Source organism: Chrysemys picta, chromosome 10 (genome assembly GCF_011386835.1).
Source record: "Chrysemys picta bellii isolate R12L10 chromosome 10, ASM1138683v2, whole genome shotgun sequence".
NCBI classification, from domain to species: Eukaryota; Metazoa; Chordata; order Testudines; family Emydidae; genus Chrysemys; species Chrysemys picta.
The window spans coordinates 81,180,207-81,202,748 of NC_088800.1; the positions used below are offsets into that span (position 1 = coordinate 81,180,207).

General features: G+C 48.8%; 1 protein-coding gene across 13 annotated transcripts in view; it reads left to right on the forward strand.

Annotated features, from left to right (window-relative positions):
- Window positions 1–22,542, forward strand: part of RAI1 (retinoic acid induced 1) — a 134,553-nt gene that overhangs the window by 1,179 nt on the left and 110,832 nt on the right. The window contains exon 1 of one of the 13 annotated variants that reach the window (XM_065560191.1): window positions 16–137. The exons of the other annotated variants lie outside the window; for them this stretch is intronic. The gene's annotated coding sequence lies outside the window, so the exon portion shown is untranslated. Of the gene's footprint in view, window positions 1–15; window positions 138–22,542 lie in introns of those variants that run through there. 13 annotated transcript variants of the gene reach the window in all.

Consider the following 22,542-nt stretch of genomic DNA (forward strand, 5'->3'; position numbering starts at 1 on the left):
AGGAGACACTGTATATTATTTCCCTTCCGCGAGGAATTGACTTTTCAAGGGCTTTCCATCTGTTTGCAATACATCTTGGCTGACGTCGGGGACCTGTCGGAGCCTTTCATTGACGTCAGAGCCGGAGAACTGCTGGGGTGTGTGTTTGCTCCCTGCTGCCTGGACAGGACCACCAAGGGGCCCCTGAGACAGGATCAATCCCTTCTTTGCAAAAGCCTGCAGCGGCCAGTGGGCCCTACCTGCCCCCTTGGTGGCTGCTGACAAGCAACCTGCCCCTCCAGCTGGCCTCTTGTGACTGCCCAGAATGGAGCCCTGTACTCAGGTGTAGGATCACATTGGGGCCCCCAAAGGTGCAGGGCCTCTCAGAAGGCAGATCCAATTGCTCCTGCCTAGAGCCAGCTGTAAAGACCCTTCAGCGCCCAGCCCCCGCCTCATGCTGCATGTCTTCGGCGCTGCCTGTAAAAGTGCCTCCCTGACCGCACATTGTGAGGAGCAGGATCCTACCCACCCCAGGGATAATAATAATAGTAATAATACAGCCCTGCCCCCCCATAACATCTGAACAGAACCAATGTAGTGCTAGAACCTGAGACATCGTCCTTGCTGTTGTGATGGGAGGGATGGTCCGTGAGTTGTATTCGGCTCTTGGGTCACGTAATGATCCGTGCCCAGGGCACCGTAACAGGAAGGATTTTCATTCTCATTTATTGTTCCTAAAAACACTTTGCAAATGGGGATAAAAATGTTGTTTTCCCCCATTTTAAAGACTGGAAAGCAGAGAGACAGGAGCGGTCATGCCCAGGGTTTCACCATGGGTCAGTTGCAGAGACGGGTCTAAAACCCAGAAGTTTCGATGTCCCGGTCCTATCCGCTGGACTTCCCTCGTTTATACCAATCAAAGTTCCCCTGAGCCATTGGCTCATTGGGCTGATGTGATTGAAGCATGTCCCTTGTCCCAGTCAAGGGACAGGAGGAAGCGATGTGGCCTGCATCATGTCCCACTGCTTTTGACTGCCCTAACCTGGTGGTTTGGGTACCCATTTTGCAGCGGGGTGAACTGGAGGTGACCTTTCAGTGTGAGCTAGAGCGAGACTCAAATGCAAACCTTCAGGATTGTCGTTGTGCCTTAATCGCTCAGCCATTGCCCCCAATGGCTGATGAAAATGCAGCCTGAGCTATGCTGGGGGATGGGTTAGAAAAGGATACTAAGCAGCCGGTAAAAATGGAGAAAAGGACCTGTTTTATGGTAGGTCTCTCTCCTACCCCACTGAATCTCCCACTGACATAAGGATGACCCAGGTCCCCAACTACATTAAGACAAGGCTTTAAAAATAGCAGCCGCATGATATAATGACAATGACTTAATGTTTCTCTACTGCCTTTTGTCCAGGAGGCCTGCAAAGTGCTTTGCAGGTTGCACTGGGGTCACTTCAGCAACCAAATGCAGCTTCCTCTGGGGTGGGACATGAGTTGTTCAGAACAGGAAATGAGGACGAATACTACACCCGCTCAAAGCTACATGGGGAAATTTAGAGAAGTAGAATAGGTCTAAATTGGGAATTTAGTTACAAAAGAACTACGGATGCCATCCTTGTCTCATGAAGGGACCACCCATGCCGAGGGCCTGTGTCCAATGTCTCACCCATAAGCTGCATCTCCCAGTATAGTTGGAAATCCACACAGTGTTCCTCTTCAGAATCCACAGCTTTCAGAAAAGAGTTTCTGGGTTCATCTAGGCAGGGCAACTGCTGCTAAACATGTATTTTAAGGGGCCCATCTGTCACACACCTTGCACTCAGGTAAATGGTTTGCCTCTCCCAAAAGTCCCCACCACCCATTGTCTCTGAGCCACTCTACTACTATTCTGTAGATTGAGTAACTGGGTCCATTTTGATTTCCCCCACAAACTGGTGCCAGAGCCCAAGTGTGGGGAGCCACGGGCTGGAAGAAGGCAGCCTAGAGGCTTATCCTTGTAGATGGGACCTCACATGCTACTTCATTGAGAGCCCTGCAAAGGCAGTCTTTGCTCCTGCATTAAACCTCCTTCTGAGCTGCAAATGTTAGGTTCTTATCTGGGGATATTCAGATCTGGGTTTTGGTTCCACTCCATATAGGGCTCACCCATGAAGTTTGGATCCATACCCAAACTTCTCCAAAATACAGGCCTACTTAGATCTAGGCTTTACGTTCCGGACCATCCCTAGTTAAATTACATCTTTGTAACCACCTAGTGCTTGGCTGTTAAAGACAAGGGAGGGTGAGCTGTGAATCCTGCTCATGCGCTTGTCAGTGGAAACACCCGAACCTTTGGGATACTAGAGGGTTCGTTTAACTGGTAGAACCAGGCTGAAGCTTCACATACGTGAACTCCTGAAAGCACCGTGAAACTGAGCCCTAGGCATGAGACATGCCAGTAACCGACCTCTGGACCCTGAGAGTTTCAGTTAACCAGGGTTTTATTCTCACGGGTTTCCTCGCTCTTATCGTTTTCCCCCATTCCAGCACAGGCCACCTTTAAAACTTTTGTCAGTTGCAGCCACACCTGCAGGAGCAGACCCATCTGTGGGTTTCCTCTCGCTGCGGGTGCTGCATGCCTGGCAACGGAGGCTTTGCATTCACAGAACGAAGTGGAAAAGCGACCCGACAGAACAGCTGACAGGCTGGGTTGGAAAAGGAGGTGCGGGGGCAGGTTAGGTGGGGGAAAAAAAACGAAAAAAATGATTCCTCTCAAACTTTCACATTTATAATCTACCGTAAACAGTCAGATCCTCACCACCTGGGCTTGATTTGCCTCTCACTTTACCCTGGTCTGTACAGAGAGAAGCCCCTTTTCAAACCAGCGCAGCATATCTGTGCTAACGGTTTGCATTGATGCAGCTACGCTGATATGGCTACATTGCTGCAAAACACCACCCTGAAGTCAGGGCCTTGCCTGGTTTTGTACAGACGTTGCTTCATTAACTCCATTGGCGTTTACTCCTGGTTTACGCCAGCGTAAGTGACAGGAGAATCAGGACCAGTGTTTGCAGGTAGGCCCTGCTGCAGGGTTAGGCCCATAGATGCAGGTTGCTGTAGCAAACATACAGTTACAGCTGGGAAATACAGACTTTGTTTCAGCTGAAGTCTTCTCCTTATTCATATCAGCTGCTGACACCCGATTCCCCACTGCCCTGCACCTTGGGTTGTCATTTACCCTGAGTGTGAAAACACTGCCATGTCGGAATGGTGCAGTCCTACACCCACTTTCCGTCTATGTAAGTGACAACACCAGGAATCATCCATGTGCCGGCAGCCGCAGAGGAGAGACAGTCTGCACCTCTCTTATTCATTGTCACCCCTAATGCAGGCAAGGACAACTCTGAGGGACGCCCTTAAATTGCAACCCTGCTGCAGTGGCCCCAATAGGGTTTTGCAGGGGGATGGAATAGCTGGGGGCGGCTCCTGTCCCCTCTCTTTCAGCCCACGCCTGCCCTATCCCCAGCCCACGCCGCAACACTCCTTGTTCCTGGAGCCAGCTCTGTTCCCTTTGTGTTAGCACTGCACAGCAATGGTCAATAGAGCCCGAGGCCTGAGGTAGAAGGGAATCAGGCCTAGCACATCCAGGTGGAACTTTTCACAGCAAAGACAGCCAAAGTGTGGACAAGGAGCCGAATGCAGCCCAAGCGGCCATCACCTGTAATGTGGGAGTGCGGCTCCCAGCAGGCCCTCGGCCATCTTGATCTTAGCGGTTTTGAAGCAAGATGGAGCATGGCCTGCTAAGACTTGTCTCCCAAGCCACGTCACCCTAATAAATAGGACGGGCAGCTCCAGGCTGCTCCATTCTAGGCCAGTTAGAGGTTGACAGGGCAGCCCTTGATGTCACCAAGTTTGGGTGCCCTAGTTTGAGAGCCAGGATATGATGGGTTTTGCTCACAGATTGGCTTTCTGAGTCATTTTTTGTCTTTAAATGACAACTCTTTGCCTTTAAATTTACATGTATAGGTGGGGAACATGACAGCCCAATGCGAGAGGGAGTGTGAGACTTCTTATAAAAAGAACGAGTCGGGTTTTATTATCCCTTTGAGACAAGCAGAGAAAATCTATACTGAAGGCATGAAATAGCAATAAAAATGGACTTTTTGCCAAAGCAAAATTAATTGAGTGAATCTCACTCCTCAAGCCTGAGCTCTGAGAGGCTTATGAGCTGGATATGAACCGTGCTGGCCCCTTCCAGGCTGTGATCCCTAGAGGATGGGAGGCAAAGCCCCTCCCTCTGCTCCCGAGCACTGGATAATTAAACAAGATGGGACCAGTATACAGGAGCAAAGGGACTCTCGCTCTGGGCCTTCGCATCAGTGACTGATCCCCACAAGTTCCAGTGCGACCCGATATCTTAGATGGAAGGCCTCTAGGGCAGGGACTCTCTTTATCTGTGTCTGTTCGGAGTCCAGCACCACGAGCCCTGATCCCGATTGGGTCTTTTGGGTGCTCCCAGAACATAAATAATTCACTTATCCTAATAATACAGAGTTTGGTGGGTCTCAGCCCCAGCCTCTCATCTCTCTACAGTCCCAGAAACTCAGTGTAATCGGCCTAACTATCGCCAGTATTAATTTTTGGGGAAGCAGTCAAGATGGGTTATTGCAGAAGACGCTCCCTCCAGCTGAACTTGGACGTCAACACTGTTTTGGTGGCGTGTCCTAGGCACTGGCCTTTTGCTAGTCCTGATCTTCTTGGGATGAAGTCTTGTTCCTACCAACTAGTTTATTTCCACGTCTCCATTTACTGTAACTGACCCTCCAAGGAGCTTCCTGCACAAAATCTTCACCATGGGGGGACAACCTCACCAAGGCCTCACCCTTCGATGTACGTCTGCAGTGGGTCCAGCTCTGCTCTGCTGGTATTTTTCAGTGGGAGAATGGAGGGAGGAGCCGTGGCGAGAGACCAGCGAGGTGACAGAAGGACTCTTCTCGGCAGCAGGTGCAAAGAGGACGAAATGGCATAAACCTCCTGAGTGCACCAGAGACGCGGAGATTAAATAGCAGGAGAGCTGGGAGGCAGAAGCAGCTTCCAGGCAGGAGAAGGAGGGAGAAAGGGAAAAAAGGGACAATTTGAACATGAATCTCCTCCCCCTCAATGTCTACCCTCCAATTCTGAGGTCCCAGATTCAGAACCATCAAAATATAGCCCTTTTCAATCCCTTATCTCGTGGCAGCAGAAACAATTGGCCTGTGAAGAAGGGGGAAACAATCTGTTTGACTGACAAACAAAAACACATTTCTGCACAAAAGGAGGAGGAGGAGGCAGCTGTCTAGCTGCCGCTTCTGCTTTTTCATTCCCCTCCCTCCCCTGTCCCCGCGCTGGCTGGCGGTGTCGAAGCTGAGCGGTTGCTCCTGCCAGCGAGACACCCGATGTTCTAACTGGCTGAGTTCAATGTCAGGCGTTCGGCAGCAAATGTCATTGTCAGCCCTGCTGTTTCCAGCCACGGCGGAGCTGACGCAAGCCGCTCGTGTCACAACGGAGAAGGGTTCTGTGGGATGCGGAGGGAAATCTGGCAGTCCTGGTGACCGTCTTCCCTCCCCAGCTGACTGGCTCTGGTGCAAGGCTGGGGCAGCGGAGAGGCATTATGCAATGGCGGAGAGGAAGCGGGCCTGTCTGGTAGCAAAGCAAGGACTCTGTCTAGAGAGAGAGACCGACCAAAGATGGGGCTTTGTGAGGAGCTGAGCCGGATTCCCAGAGAGGAAGAGGGGAAATTCAGCCAGATTGCCAATCATCTGCTGAGATCTCAAAGCATGGGGAGCCTAGTCTGATGGTTACAGCATCAGGACGCCGGGGTTCTGCTCCCTGGTTTTCCTGCTGACTCACACTGTGACTTTGAACTACTCAGTTAACAGTGCCAGGCCTCCGCTTCCCCATCAGCAAACCAAGGATGATGATAGCTACCCACCATTGTAAGGCTTTGAGAGTCTTGGATTAAAGGCACTATTTGACGCATAACATTGTTGTATTATGCAAACACCATAGCCACCAAGCTGTTGCTGAGGTTAATCCATTTGGGCATTCCTACTGCGGGAGACATCAGGAGAGCCCATTGAGTTTGGGATGCTCTCCGTTTCCCCGGCATGATTTCCCATCTTTGGAAGCTTTTCCATTGAAGGAAAAGATGCTGATTTTTTTTCCCCTTCCCCATGCGGCATCTTCTGTGAGCCTTGAGCAGGTGCAGTATCACTTTCCTGACTGATACGGCCCTTCCAGGGGACACTGTTTGGCTCTGCCAAAAGAGGTGAAAAGGGAATCTGAAAATACTAAGCGTCATCCCCGGTGCCTACTTGCGTATGGAGAAGTGTAAGAACAGAGTCTGAGATGGCCTACTGTGACCAGATAGTGTATCCAAATATGAAACGGCAATAAACACAGAAAAGAGAATGCAAAAAGAGCCATTGAAGCCACAGTGAGATTCCTAATTGCCCTTAGTCCAAGGTTGGTGTCAGTGGGAACGAAATAGGAAAGATTACCTCTTATTAGTGGGCTACTCAATTTTTAAAAAATTTGGTCTGTTGCACTACACATCAAGTAGCAAAGCAACACCACATTAGAAAAATGTAGTTTGCTCACCATGGGATTCCAGTTGAGTGGCCCTCGATTCATGAATGGTGAATTTCAACCGTTCTTTCTGATGCATCAGTCCAAGCACGTTATGCCAAGCCCTTTTTGTGCACGCTCATCAAAAGCTGGTACAAATAGAAGATACTTGGACCCGTTCCAATGAAAGCGCATCTCACAATGCTTTATTGGGATCACCAGTTCAGAGACTTACGAGTTGAAGGACAAACACCATAATGCCTGCATCTGCTGTAGCAAGCTTCTAGAGCCAACGAGCGTGTACCCTGAAGTAGCTGCAAAAGAGCTATACACCAGGAAATTAGAGGAGGAGAATTATAAGGACAAAACGCTGAGGAGATTGGCTGGCAAGCGGCCAAGCCAACGACTATACTGTCCACATCAGTGTCATACATCATAACCCACCCTCAGGGTCAGTGCTGCTGGAGGAACAAAAGACAGTTGAAGCAAACCAAAAAAAGCTAGTCTCTCTCTTTAGGACGTTCAGAATGGTGCTGCGGGTGACCATGCACTCACCAAAGTAACACTTGCCCCTCTAGTTTACCGACAATGACAAAACCAGCTAAGGTAGGCCCCAGGTGGCAGACCTGCCTCCGCAGCCAGACAGATCACAGCCAAAGGAATTGTTTGGCTATCAAGAAGTGTCTGTGTGATCAGAAAACCCCTGAGATTCAGGGATGGTGCAATAGTTCTTGATGGCCTTCACCCTGGCCGTCTCTATTTGTGTGCCTTGGTAACTGCCAGCATTGGTTTGTGGTGGGTGGTTTTGGTTGACTTTATTTTGTTGCATTTGATTTTTCACAAGAAAGGGAAGGTGCGATGGTAGCTAACCCCTGTCATGTGACCTGGGGTAAGACATTCGTGTCACTTGGGCCAGGAAATAAAACCAGTCTCCTATCAGCCCAGCACTCCCGTGTTCTCACACTTGATTACAGCAGTAATACCTGTCCGTAGTCCGTATCCTCAGACAGTGTTACCCATGATCCACCCTGTACCAACAGGCTTTGCCCAGTGGAGGGAAAGTGAACCACTAGCAAAGAGCTTTGCAAAAATAGGGCACCAGTTGCAGAATTCCCATCTTTGACACAGCCATGGGGTTCCGATGCAGAGAATGGGGCTCCAAGCATTCAGTGCTCCATCTTGAGCCAGGGGACTTTCACTTGGATCCAGTTGGAGCATTGCATGCTGGAACATGTAGTCAGCAAGGGCCAGACCTCCACGTTAAATGTAAGAACAGGCCTGGGCCTCGTCAGGCTACACTGTGGTCACTTCTTGCCAGCTTGGCTGCTCTTGGTTCACTCTGCCTGCCAGGGAAACAGGCCACCAGCGCTATTATCGATGGCGTTAACCAAGTCACATGCAAAATGGGCACCACAGGACCTGTCAGCCTTTGTAAGGCTCAGTGGAGTTCATTGCCACCTGCTGGGGAGGTCCACGGAGACCTTTAAAAGACATTTAATCCTTTTCAGGATGGACAAGCCCTGTCAGCTTAGGCCGCTGTTCTCCAATCCCCCGCTCTGAGTGAGGATGTACTAGCCCTTTGGTCTAAAGCCGGGACCCCTCATTGGTATTTTTTCCAGCAGAGCAGCGCAGAAGAAGGGGTGAAAAAGAAAGAGAAACACAAAGGAACGAAAGGCACATTATAGTGGTTCTAGCAGTGATGAAAGAAACCGAGAGAAGGAGAGATGGGAGGCGGCAGTGCAAATTAACGGATCCACTTGGCTGGTGACTGACAGATGCTGTTTCTCCAATCAGCCTAGCGACGCACTGGTGCCAGTCAGCTGTTCCATCCGACTAGCTTTGGCATGGCTGTTGTGACAGCGCCCCCAGATCCTGAGTGCAGCCCCCTTCCTCCAAACATGCCCCCTGCTCCTTTTGCCCTTCTCTCTACACACCTTCAGCCTTCCCCGACCTAGCAGCAGTTCTGTATTCACACCGTGTCCTCTGCAGCCGTGTACCCTAACAGCTCGCCCCGACTCACTCTCATGCCCAAGGCCCCCTTCGTGCCCTATGTCTCTCCTCTCAGCTGGCCCCCAAATGCAGGCTCCAGTCCCACCTTCCTTCCTCAGCTGCCTCCCTGAAACGCCTGCCTTCTCACAGCTCCATCTGCCTTGACACCGCCCCCTACCAGCCTGCTCCCTAGTTCAGACCTACCTCCCCATTAGCGCAAGACCAGCCCCCTTGGGGATTCAGCGGCCGAGCTGGGCGAAGGCTGTACAAAACCCACCGTGTAATAAAATCAAACTAAGCCCCTAGCGTTTGACTCCTAGTGAAAAGGACAGGTCAGGCTAAGCTGCCTGCCTCTGGTTGCTCAGCCCTTCCTCACTACAGACACATTAAAACAGGTTGGAAGGCTGCTCTAACCACTTCCGTGAGGAGGCCGGGGATTTGACTCAGTCTGGTACAGCGGGAAGTACAGAGCTGTGCTGGGATCTGACAAAATCTCATCTGACTACCATGCCCCCCCATCACCAGAGTATCTGAGCGCCTCAGTCTTTAACGTATATATCCTCACGTGCCCTGTGAGGTAGGTCAGTGCTATTATCCCCATTAGGCAGATGGGGAACTGAAGGACTAAGGCCCAGCTCCTCAGAGATATGTAGAGGCCTTACTCCTGTTGAAATCAATTGGAGTTAGGTGCCAAAATACCTTTGAGGCTCTAGGCCCAAGTGACTTGCCCAAGGTCACATAGGGAGTCTGTAGCAGAGTAGGGAATTGAACCCTGGTTTCCCAAGTCCCAGACTGCAGTCTTACCCATTTGGCCATCTGTCACAGGTCAGGGCAGTCACAGAGGTACTCTTCCTCCATGGTCCAGCAACGACACCCACTTTAGGTTCCCGGCTCCTAAGCTGTCACCTCGCTTGTGTAGAGACCTGCGTCTCTCTCCCTCCTGATGGGTTTTTCCAGGCTGCACAGCTCCCTGCCTACACTGAGGTCCCCAGCGAGCCGGACAGCCAACACAGGCCTGCTTTGCTTTCTCCCCAGAGACTATAAGCAGCGTAATTGCCCACACTTAGATGTTACCACGCAGTGCTCTCTAAGCAAGCACATGTATTCTTCAGGTGAAAGCATTACAGAGAAAACATATTAAAACCAATACAAGAACCTGCACGCATGCTAATAAGCTTACCAGAGATCATCCCAACGCTGCCATGGGCTCTGGCAGGGTCCTTCAAACCCCACACAGAGGTTTTTCTGTGGTTACAAGTTCATAACCCCTTTTGCTCAGAACAAACCCCCCTATGAATCTGAGAGTCACTGCTTTATACAGGTTGGGCTTTTGATCTTGGGACCCTGGGAACAGATGATGGGTTAACTCCTCTGGACATAGCTTCAAAAGGTTGGGTCTGGAGCACAGTTGCCAATTTTCACACGGTAAATAAGCACCCCGACTTCACAGTAAGCTAAAAATCAAGCTAATCTCAGTTCAAAACAAGCCAGTCCCTAAGAACCCCAACACACTGTGACTAGATCCCCCCGGTCTGCAGTCTGGGACTGTGGTGGGCCCGCTGTGCACCCCTGACTCTCCCTACCCCTTGCCCCTTCTTGCCGGGAGCCAATCAATAAAAAGAAGCAACAAGCTACAAGCCAAACAAGCTACAAGCCAAAAACTAGCCAACAAGCAACTCACAAGCCAATTAATCCAAAACCAAGCCCAATTTCTGCTTTTTTTCCATGTGTTTGGCATGTCTGGTCTGGAGGTGAACATTTGTATTCCCCTCCTCCCATGTATTTCCTAGGAACCCCACTCAGCAGAGAGTTCGTTCTTGTCTGGCACCACTGTTTAAAAGACTCAGAACACTTCCCAGGGTTTATATTAGTCATGTCTCTCCCCCCGCCCCCCAGAGACGTTCTAGATAATCCCACAATAGTACATAAATATTTGCATTTTTAATACAGTGCACTTCTAAAATGCTTAAACATAATTTGATAAGGTTTTAACTTAATTCAATAAGGTTTGTCCAGGATACTGCAGGAAATGGCTAAATCTCTCACACCGGCCTTCCGCTTTTTACCTTTCTCTCCTCTTACTCGTCCAACTCTGTATTCTGAGGCTGCCCTGAGTTCCAACTGTCCAGCCTCCAGCACGGACAGAAAGGTGTAGCCCGCTCTCTCAAGCAAAACCAGGACTCTGTCAGATCACCCCAATCTCAAATGCCAGCATTGGCTCTCCTGTTCATTCCAAGACCCAGTCCCGAAATGCCTTCCTTGTTTTTAAACCCTCTCAGCCCAGCCTGTCTCAGCATCCTTCTGCTTCTCTACATTTGGTCCCTACACGCAACCAAACTACTTTTGGTGCAAGAGCATCTGTCACCTGGTGCAGCCTTCCTGTATCTCGTTGCTTCATTAACTTGCCACTGGTTTGCAAATAATTTCCCCCTTGCCTGCAATACGTAATTTATTTTGCTGTTACTGTTAATTCTGGAAAGCGTTTTGGATTAGAGTTTGCATGAAAAATACTATACATCTTGAAGCTGTAGTGTAGTGTATTCATCTGTGTTTTTGTACAGTACCAAGAATGTTGTGGGATCGATCTATCTATCTTAGCATCTGGGCACTGGTATCATATAATAATTAATGCTACGTGAATAATTCGTAACAATTATTCAATGAATTTCACTTCTTTTCTGTTCACAAGTCATTTGTGCTTTCCTCCAGTTGCATTCATTATTCAAAATGACTTTCTGAGTTCCCCCAATTGTATTCGTTATTCAAAATTATTCTCCAGATAATTTCTGCAAATAATTCTTGATGTTTGCTTTTTTGTGAGGTGTTCATTGTGAATATGCAATTTCAGAAATTAGCGGTGTTTTAACTGGCCTCTTAAGTCACATGATATGTTTCTTTTTCCTGATTGGATGAGTGTAATTCTTAGAGTCAGGTTTCTGGTGCAAGTGCTTGCAAATAAGAATTTTAAATCCACTTTCTCCAAATATCCTGCAATCCCTGTTCAAAAAATAACTGTTTTGGCGAATATTCCTGCTGATAAATGAATCGGCAACAATATTCAGAGAATGTAAACACAAAAGTGGTACAAGTGCAACTGAATTTCATTTATGTAAAAATTCAAGTGAAGGTTTATGGAGACTTTTTTGCAGAATTCCCCTAGTTCCAGTAATAATAATCATCAAAATAATCTTAATACATAAAAATAATGTTGTAAAAAGACATTGATAATAACAATACTTTGCTGATAAACCCTTTCATCTCATGATCTTGTGCTTTACAAACACCGTTTAGTTGAGCCAAAGCCCTCTCTGAGTCTGGTCTGTGTTTTTATCCCATTTTATACTGTAGATTCTGATCCTCGGCATTCATTGCAGAATAGGATGCAAGTAAAGCAGAGAGAGATCAAGGACCGAATATTTCCCTGATTTACACCCTGTGCAAACAAGACTCCAGACGTCTCTCTCAGAGTTGGAGTCAGGGCAGTTTATGACCCAAGTGACTTGCCTGTGGTCACGCAGAAGATCTGTGATACAGCTGGAAATGGAACCAAGGTCTCTTGATTCTTGCTCTGTGCTTTGACCACAAGAGCAGCCTTTCTCCCATTTAGAAATCAAAACTAAATGGTGCACAGAGTTCAGACATTTTCTCTAACCGGCAGGCTGGCTCCTGCTACCTCTTGTAGAATCTCTTCAGTTCTAGGGTGGTTGTTTTTTTTCTCTTTCGGTATCAGTGTGAGTCAGTAAGGCCCCACCCTTCCCCCCACTTAATAACATACACTGGCATGGCATATTTATGCCTCCAAAGTGGAGCATTGTGTTAGCATTCTTGTTGGTACAGCACACACGCTCCGTGGCCTCGTGCTTCCAACAGCAGCTGCTGCTGCTGATTTCCCTTAAAAATAAAACCCCTGTAAAGGTACGGTGGGGATAGCTGAAATGCAGAGCTGTGGCATGCAGTTCATCATATCCTCTTAACAGGTTTATTCGCTCATTAAATATTTAAGACTCGTTTCACTTTATCAATAGCACGGAGGCGTGTGGGCCCCATGCGAAGATTTATGCACACAATAGGACTGGCTCATTTGGGGTTGTTGGAAGGCATCTGAGGGCCGGCTAGAATTTCACCAGTGGGGAGATTTTTGCTTGTTATACCTAGGTTTATAGATTCTGATTGCAGTTTGAAGGCAACTAGGGCATTTAGCCCCACAGCTCCAATTGGGAGTTGGGGGGAAAAGTCCCCCCAGTTGGGTTTGAAAATCTCAGCCTATTTTTAAAAAGCAGGAGCAGAGAAGATCAGGAGACATGATTGCAGCTGTAAATAGCCCCCCTTTCATTAGGTACTAGCAGCGCTCTGTGTCGTAGAATAATAATAATGAAAAACACAATCTGGGAAAGCAATAGATGTGCTGGGAGAGAGTTTTGGGAAGCAGCGTTTTGATCCCAGAGTCTTGCTGCTGTTTGTAGAAGGGTCTTTGCGGTGGCGATGTGAATTCTGACTCTTGTGTTGGAGTTGTCTTGCAGGTGCAGCATCTGTTGTTCTCTGGTTATCATTAGAGCTGTTCTCTTAACAGCATTAAGTGGGGCTGATTTGGCACTTCCCTCCGTGGTGCAGAGGCGGCCAGAGCACAGACTCTGAAGTTATACAATGTGACCTGTGACCATTCTCTTATATATAACACATTGCCGGAGCCTGTACGGCCGACAGGTCTCAGCACGCGATGCTCCTGTACCATCCCAGCGGCCTCTGCTGAGATCCAGAAGGTGCGTCTCATGCTGGGACCTGTCGTCTCTCTGAGCTGCACCTTGGTATCTCCGTTTTATGGCCGGTCTTTGGGCTCCCAGCGACCTTGCTTGGGAGAGGCTTGGATGCACCTGGGGCAATGTGGGGTGGGGTGGGGGATGGAGACCCAACACAGTCCCATTAAAAAAACCTAACTCAAGCAGCGAGGCCTGGTGGTATTCCACAGTGGGATGGTCAATGCTGGATACACTGCTGGTGGGCACATGCTAAATACCGGTCTGGATTGCAAGTTACGTTAGATGGAGGAAGTATGGGCACGAGAGAGATTTTCCCAATCCCTCCTGCTTTCCAACATCCTTTAAAAAAGGATGTGGCAGCATTAAAACTGTGAGGCTTTTCTTTTTCTTTTTTTAGTTCTGATAGCTTCCCCCTCCCCCCACCCCACCTTATAATAGCGAATGCATCTGTCACTACTTTCCTAATGAGCGTCCCAGCTGCCCCTTTGGGACTCCTACCTATCCATGTGGGCTTGGGCATGTGGAGCTCACAGAGGGGAGGTAGCGGCAGACGGACTCCCTCGCTCGCCCCCTCCTCTCCGAGGGCAGGTCGTCCAGAGGGAGCGGGGGGGGAGGAGGAGGCAGCTCTGTGTCAGCGCTGGGAGAGCTGGCTTGCACCCCCTGCAATCACAGCCAATAATGACAAAAAGACGCGGCTGCCGCTGCCAGAGAGCAAGAGCTGAGCGCCAAGCATTACAGCAATGTCACAGCCCTGGGACGGCTGCTACTGGCGAGAAATTTCCTCACAACAGGCAGAGCTATAGGAAGGAGGCATTGGTTTAATAACAAAGACTGTCTCCGCTTTTTGGGGTTGCGGGGGGAGGAGAGGAGGGGTGTGGATTTTCAAGGCTCTTTCCTCCACGTGCCATTGAAGTTGCCTTCAATAAAACCCGAAGCGTCTCCTATCCCATTCTCAAGAGTACAGCGGGCCGGGCGCTGCCGTGCTCAGATGCGAGCCAGCCTCACTCCAGACAATGGCGGGGAGGGTGATTTTCCAATTGCAATAACAAAAAGGCAAGTGGGGAGGGACAGGGAGCAATGCTATGCTGGGTTTACCAAGGATCACCCTCCGCATCAGTCCTTCTCCCAGCCCACTGCTGGGTAAAAGCCCAGCTCGCTGGTTGATCAGTCCCAAAAAAACTGCCCTAACCCAAGTCAGGGCCTGATCTGATCCATTGGAGTCAATGGGAGCCTTGCCATTGATTTTGGTGGGCTGTGGGTCAGGTTCTTGAGGAGGGGCGATGGTCTTGTGGTTCAGGTGCCGACCTGGCTCTGCCACTCACTCCCAGTGTGATCTCCGGTCACTTAAGAGCAGATCCTATAAAATGCAAAGTGCCCTCAGTTCTCATTGTGTTCAGTGGGAGTTGAGGTGACCCAGAACGTCGCAGGATCCGGCCTGTAACCAGTCCATGCCTGAGCGTCTCCCGTCTGTAACGTGGGGATGATGAAATACTAACCTACTGCACGAGGGCGTTGCGAGACTGATTTAGTTAACGTTTGCAAAATGCTTGGAGACCCCGAGATAGGAGGTGCTAGAGAAGGGAAAGTGCTGTTATCAATGTGCATCGCTTGGCCAGATGACTAAAGGAGATATGATAACTGTCTAGAGTTGGAGGATATAAATGCCAAGGAGGGAGAGACTGGTACAAGGGGACATGACGAGCAGCAATGGAATGAGGAATAGGAAAGGAAAAGTACAGGGTGAGTCTTAGGAAATATTGTCCACTGGTGAGATCTGGTTAAGCTCTGTGCTACTGTTCCCAGGGAGGAGGTGAATGTGTGGACACTTGGGTAATTTAAAACTGGACTGGACAAAGAGCCAGAGAATATGCTGTAGGGAACAAGCCTGCGCTGTTCTCTAGATGGGATAGGTGATTTCACAGGTTTCAGCTTCAATTTCTATGATTCAGTGCTGTGCAAAGGTTTTATAATATAGGAGCCGCAGCTGGACATTTCAGACCTGGATTTCAAGTCCTACCTAAATGTGGGGTCTTGGTTTGGTCCATGATAGCGATTCAGTAGGAGGGAAATCATGATATTTGGATTTCTAATTTACCTCCCTGTCTGTGTATTGGACTCATCCCTTGATGGATCAAGGCACCGAGTGTGATATTTGAATTGTATGTCTAGATTTTGCATGGCCCTGTGCCAGAGTTCAGTTTTGGTTTCCAGTTATGACCACCGTAGAGAGATCAGTCCCTTCTAGACTGAGTTTGGGATTCTGGTTCAAGCCCCTCTGCAGTTGTACTGGGAATCTCTGTGTCTGTGGCCAGTGGGGAACTGCCGAGGCTGAGGAGTTATTACTTATTGGCATTGTGCTGGTGCCCAGAGCCAGCAGCAACAACTTTATAATCTGCCGGAGGGGAATGGGGGGGGGGGGGGGGGGGCTCAGCCCTCCCGCCCCCACTCCACCTCTTCCCCCAAGCCCCTATCCTGCCCTGCCTCTTCCCACCCTGTTCCTCCCCTGAGCACGTCCCTCCCTCGCTCCTCCCTCCCCCCAGCACTTCCTGCATGCCGCGGAACAGCTGATCCGCAGCAGGCAGGAAGCGCTGGGAGGGAGGGGGAGGTGCTGATCGGCGGGGCCGCTGGTGGGTGGGAGGCGCTGGTTTTGGAGGGGAGAGCTGGGTGCTGAGCACCCACCATTTTTTCCCCGTGGATGCTCCAGCCCTGAGTCGGCGCCTATGTCCAGAGCGGCTCCATTGGTGCCAGGTGTTGTAGAAATGCAAAGGAAGACATGGTCGCTACCTTAAGAAGATTCCAATCTACTTAGTCAGATTGTTGTTGTTTATTATTGTATCACAGGAGTGCCCAGAGAGCAGAGCCGAGCCCTGTTTATTTAGTTTATAATGGAGATATCCTATCTCCTAGAACTGGAAGGGACCTTGAAAAGTCATCGAGTCCAGCCCCCTGCCTTCACTAACAGGACCAAGTACTGATTTTGCTCCAGATCCCTAAGTGGCCCCCTCAAGGATTGAACTCTCAACCCTGGGTTTAGCAGGCCAATGCTCAAACTGCTGACTAGACCCTGGACCAACACATAATAAAGAGAACTTGCAGTTTAAGTAAAGTAAGTAAATCTAAGTCCCCACTCACCAACTGTACCTTACTCTGAGGTGTATGTTACTCTCACATTGTGATACGGTCACTGCTGTAAATTTCAGAGCACGCTGCCTGTGTTGCAGAGACAGCAGCCATTGTGCCCTCCGAACTGCCGCAGCTTGTTACCGAGGGCGCGCGCACCCTGTGCTCTCTCCAATGAAAACTTTGCTTTGGTTCTTTCTTTCCTCTCATTTGCCTTAGCATCAAATAAAAGTCATTCAGACTGAAAATATAGAGCTGCTCTTTGTGTCTGAAAAACATAACTCCAAAGACAACCGGACCTGCCAGGGATTGTACTCCCTGATGGCAACAGTGCCTCTTTGTTAGAGCCGTTGTCCCTGACCCGTCTCCAATGTCTGGGGCACTGTCTCTTTAAAGCTTTAGTGTGTAGTGTCAAAGCCAACAGAGAGTTCAGCTTATTAATGGATTCACTCGGTTAATATCCCAACAGTTCCCCCACACACATCATAATTTAGAAAGGGGGAGGGGAGGAGAAAACCCAGTCGCATTTCTGGGGAGGGAGTCGTGGTATGGCTCATTGCTTTAGAGAAATGGACCCCGAATGGCTGATCAGTGCCACAAGGAAATACTGGGCCAGCCCTTTGCCTTTCTGTCTATGTGTGTCTCTCTCTCGCTTTCTCCTGCGGGGTTCCCTGCATCAAAGCTTCTTCCCGTTCTTATGCTAATGAGGTGCATTAATGCTTAATGACTGTGAACAGGCTTGTTTAATTGCACCTATCTGAGCAGGAGGCACGTTGCTGTATAGAGGGAACAACCATGTAAGCAGCTGCATGCCCTCCTGGACAGTCTTAATTACATGTAAAACTGATGTGATCTAAACCACCAGGCTGGTGATTAGTTTAGTGAGGCAGGTGGTACTTTGCAATTCAGTGCCTCAGAAACTGGGAGAAAGTAAGATCAGATTCTTTCATAGGCTATGGAGGGATAAGGCAAGCCCCGATCATCCTTGCATTTCCTGTTGGGTGGGGAAAAGCACAGCATAGTAGATTAATTTAATTAATTTATTGCAGTTGGTTTGCAAAGACATTATCCGCCAGCGTCTGTGCAGAATACTGAGCAGTCCCATTAATGCAATGCTATTTCGCCTGTAAATCCTCTTCTCCCCCCCCCCAGTTACAGGAGGAATGAGCTGTAGTGGTCTCAGCTTTCTGCAGTGTTATCTCGCGCTGTTTGAATACGGCTGATTGTCTGAACTACAAAGGGGCCCGGCGCTAATGCAAAGCCATCCCTGTTGGCAGAAGACCTAGATTAATGACTCCGCATGCCTTGCCTTGGCTGTAAACTGGATTTCCCTAAAGCAGCTCGGGGAGCTGCTGTCTCTGCTCCAGTATCTGGGCTTCTCGCGGGTCTGCAATTGTTCAGCTGGCGAAAACAGCAGAATCTGGGAGCACCTCCAAGTGCAAGGCTGTTAAGTAGGGGTGCACAGGTATGAAGGTACCAGTCACTGCAAGCCATCTGCTGCTAATTAACCATACTCGTTTTGTGCAATTATTTGTTTTGCTTTTATTCTCCAGAGAAAAAGCACTTTTGGGAACCTAGCACTTTTTGTGCAGAGAACACATAGGGCCCAAACCCAGCAGTATTGCAAGGTCCATCCAAAAACGATGATGCTCCTAGCACAGTCTCTTCTTCCAGTCCCCCACTACTCATGCACTCTTCCTCCCCACCCCCAAAAGGAGCCTTGCTCTCTATCCTACTCCCTGAACACTTCCTCCCAGTCAATTCTGCTTCCTGTTGGCCTCCCTGATCTCTCCCCCGGTGTCCCAAAACAGACTGTTCCCGACTCCTGACAGTCACTTCCTCCCAGTCCCCTAACCTATGGGCTCCTTTCACTTCCTCCCCAAGTCCTGTTCACGGAGCAGACTCTCCTTTCCACTTCTACCCCCTAGTCATTGCTTGATCTTCCTCTCCCAGCCCTCTCCCCATCCTCCAGCTTTAAGTATTTATTTACAAAAAGGCTTGCCCGAGGCTCTTATCCTTTTTATACAAGTTAAAATCACAATCATGGCTGTAGGTCAGGGCAGGATTTGATTCTTGGTTTCTTCCGGACTCGCTGCCCCACTCAGACAACTGAGCCCAGATCCCAAAGATCTAAAGATCTTGCCTTAATCCCTAAATTTGTGGGATTTAGCTTCTTTTACACGTTTGTTGCTGTTGCATCAGGGTTTGGCCCAGAATTAGAGGTCTGTGTGTATAGTTGCCAGTTGTTTTTTCCTGCAGCAGGTAGGAGAATGCCCCCAATAACTGACCAAACACTTGCTCCCAAACAACTGATACCGCTCTTGGCCAACTCCCTTGCCGGAATTAACTTTGAGTGGTTTGTTGCATTTCACCTCCTCTAGTTCACTTGTGTGATTGTCCGCTATAATACAAATGCACAGTGGCCAGACTATAAAAATAGGCGAGTAAGTGACAGGGAAAGCCACATGGGAGGCCTGGATTCTCGAGGGAAACTGCAGTGCTCTCCTCAGCTTCTGGAGATGAGAGAGCCGGGAAGAAGTGGGTTTTGTCTCCGGAGGGGCAAGGGGAAAGAGGGTTCTAGTGACTCCTTCGGTATTGCCTATCAGCTGATTCATTTCCTGCGTGCAGAGGGAGTGTTGCATTGTGGGAGATGAAACCTCAGTCTAAGGAGAAAAGCCATGGCAGGGCTGGCCAGATTCACTAGTTCTGCAGCCCCAAAGGGCTGTCGTGGATCCAAGAATTGGGTCCGTACACTCAAGCTGAGTGTTTGTTTCTTAAATCCTTAATATTAAATGGCCCACCCTATAAGGTTCTGGGTGCAGTCCCTCAACATTCCTGATGAAGACTTTGGATCAGCTAAAGAGGAGACTTTTCCCCAGAAAATCCATCCCATTTCGTACGCCAAGCCGGGCCCTGCCATGAAGAGAGACTATATGAGCAGTCGCTGTGTGGATGCCCAGGCGGTGCAGATGCGATCAGTAAAGATCATAGTTACGTATCTCACTACTGAGGGTCAGGGCCTTGGTTTAAGTGACTGCCAGTAAGAACGGATGTGATTGGTCCCAACTGTGCTTTTGCCTCTAGAGCCAATAGATATTGATGTCCGGTGGGTAACCCTGTCCTTTGTCATGTGACTAGCACCAAGCAATAAAGACCATTCTTTTCCCAGCCCTGTCACACCTTTAGTGCAGTAACTAGGTTAATAGTCCCACCGTTACTGCTGCTGTCGGTTGTTGCTGGGTGTGGTTTAGGCTGGGTTCCTAGGGCAGCAGTGCATTGGTGATTATAGTGAAGGATGTTACCTTTGCAACAGAAAAAAAAGCTCTATTTTGATTTTAGGTTCTGAGAAAAGCAGGAGCATTTATAGAAAGATGCTTTAAGTGAGGGATCCACAACTTTACACCAGCTCTACAAATGCTCAACTTTTAGAGAGAGTAGGCACCAGCTCCCAGCTTTGGGGGGACATTACTGGACGGGAGAGGCGCTCAGTCTGTCCAGATTGTGATTCAGCTGAGTATCACACTGGCAAAACAAACCTCCACGTGCTGAACCCTAGCCCAACTGAAATGTTTTCTTTGAGTTCCCCCGTTTGCCAAGCACACTTCCTCTCTTTTGATTCTTGCCACCTACTTACAGCCTGACTTGCAACAACAGAAAAAAAAAAATTGCAGCATTCAGTAGAAGGCTTTCCTGTCTAATGACGTTAAATTTATTAACCAAAACTCCGGCTGCACCAGGGTGGGATCTAATAATATTCAGGCTATGGAGACGTCAAGTAGAAAGAAGCTTAAAGCCCTTTTTATTTCACAGTAAAACTGTCAGTAAATAACTGGATTGTCTTGAGACTGAGAAAATGGGGATTTATCTTTCTGAACATGAAAAGTGTGCTTATTTTTTTTATCGGCTTCAAAAAGCCCCAGCAACCTTGATTTTCCTTCCATACCGTCCTCCGCAGCTCCGCCAAGCCCCAAAACCACACCAATCAAGAAGCAGACTCTAAAGATCATTTTTAATTAAATTATTAAATTAATTCCTTTCCTTCCTTCTCTGTTTCTCCCTTGCCCCCCTCCTCCATTCTCTTTCTCCCTGTTTCCCCAGCTAATGACTTCTGTGTCACTTGAGCACTAGCTGTCAGTAACACCACACTTCCATGCTGGTATTTAAATTGGGCACCGAGACACATAATTCCCTGCAGATGTTTCCCCATTTGATGGTATTCTCGGAGGTAAATCTCCAATCGCTCCCTGTTTTCTTTAATAACGCTAATAGGCACAGATTAATTAAACGGTTATATTACTTCCTCCTTTCTACCAGCACCAGTTAGAAATCTTATTACCTGCTCCTCTCTGCTTGCCTTGTCCCTAAGGTGGTTAAATTCCAACCAGTTTCCCAGATTTCTCTGAGGCTGTTGCACAAGGTGAAACTACAGACACTGTCTCCAAAGGGCCAGATTCTGCTTTCGGTTCTACCCTAGCAACCCTCTTGAACTTTCATAGACTCACCCGGGTGTAACCGAGGGCAGAATTTAGCTCAGTCTGTCTGAAGAGGTTCTTTCTTGAAAGCAACAGCAGGTCTATTGTTGAGTCTAGATACCCTCTCTAAAGGACTGCAGCTGTAGGGAAGAGGAACTGTATACATCTATCAACTCCTTGAGGGCCCCAGGATGTATTAGTTAAGATTGCGGGATAGCATGTCTGGGCTTTAGTGAAGGGTTCTTTTGAATGACACTCTGGACAGACAGTTGCACATCTGTAGCTCTATGGTTAGGTTTTCCAGACAGTGGGAATGTGACCGTGTGTGGGAAAATTCGGGATAAAGGAGGCACACTAAAGAATGCCTGGGTAGATTTTGGTCAGATAGCTCAATGGGGACAAGACCAGACCACAATGCAGAGGCTTGTTTTCACACAAGGATTTGCGACGTCGTTTGAAATCCACTCAGGAGCTTCCTGCACTAATTACATTTATAGTCATCATTATCCTAATATCCCCCATTCATCTAGTACTGTTTATTCACAAGGATCCCAAAACATTTCACAAACTAGGGGCAAAATCCTGAAGTCCCGGCCTGGTCTGTGCTCTGTGGGAGTTGTGACTGAGTGAGAACAGCAGAATACGGCCCTCTGTTGTTATAGGAATCGCCTCAGGACTGCAGCCACTTCTGTTATAAAAGACTTCAGCCTGTTCACAGTAAACTGCACACTTTGGGGGTGGGGGTGGGGTGCATTTTGACCAGTGAGACTTGGACAGCCCCTACACTTACAGAAAGTGTCATTTGGGATCATCAGTGTCCGTGCGGAACCGGCAGGTTGGCTGTTTCAGGTCTCACCTGAAGAATTCAATGTGGAGAGACTCCATGGCTCTCATGAAGAATCCCCAGTTGCTCTAACTTATGTTAACCCGTCCTGAGTGGCTGTAGGCTGCACCACAGCCCAGAATCCCCTTAGCGCCATGCGCTATGGACCTGTCCCCTCCCAACCGCACCTCCAGCATGGCCCCTCCACCAGGGCTTACAAGGAGCGCAGCGTAGGGCTGCATATGACTTTTCCTCTGGCTAGTTTCCTATATGGTCCCTATTCGCTGCCAGAGTGGCATATGGAGACCAGAGCCGTGTGTCTTCAGTGACCGTCTGCAATGAAACGAATGCAAACAGCACAGTCCTTGGAAATGCAAAGGTGCAGTACACAGAAAACAAAGCATAACGGCTGCAGGACTAAATCCGCCTCACCAGTGTCTGATCCTGTGCGGGGCTGAGTACTCTCAGCTCTCACCAACATCAGTGGGAGCTAGCACGCGGCACCTTTTAGGATCAGGCCCAAATCTGGGGGGAAATTAGTGCTTAATGTTCCTATGTGTAAGGCTAAAACCTGATAGGGAAGTTCTCCTGTGTTAATTTACCCAAGTTATTTACTGATTACTGAAGATACTCTGATTAGTATATGAAATATTTCTATACCTTCAGCCTGATTAAGCGATCGCTGCAAAATAAATATTTGTCTCATTATAGTTGTGTGATCATGCAATCAAAGACCCGATCATAGTGGAAAGGGGAATGAGATAAGGCTGGTGTGGGAACGGAGGGAATCGTGACAGATGGGCGGGGGGGGACCTGAAGG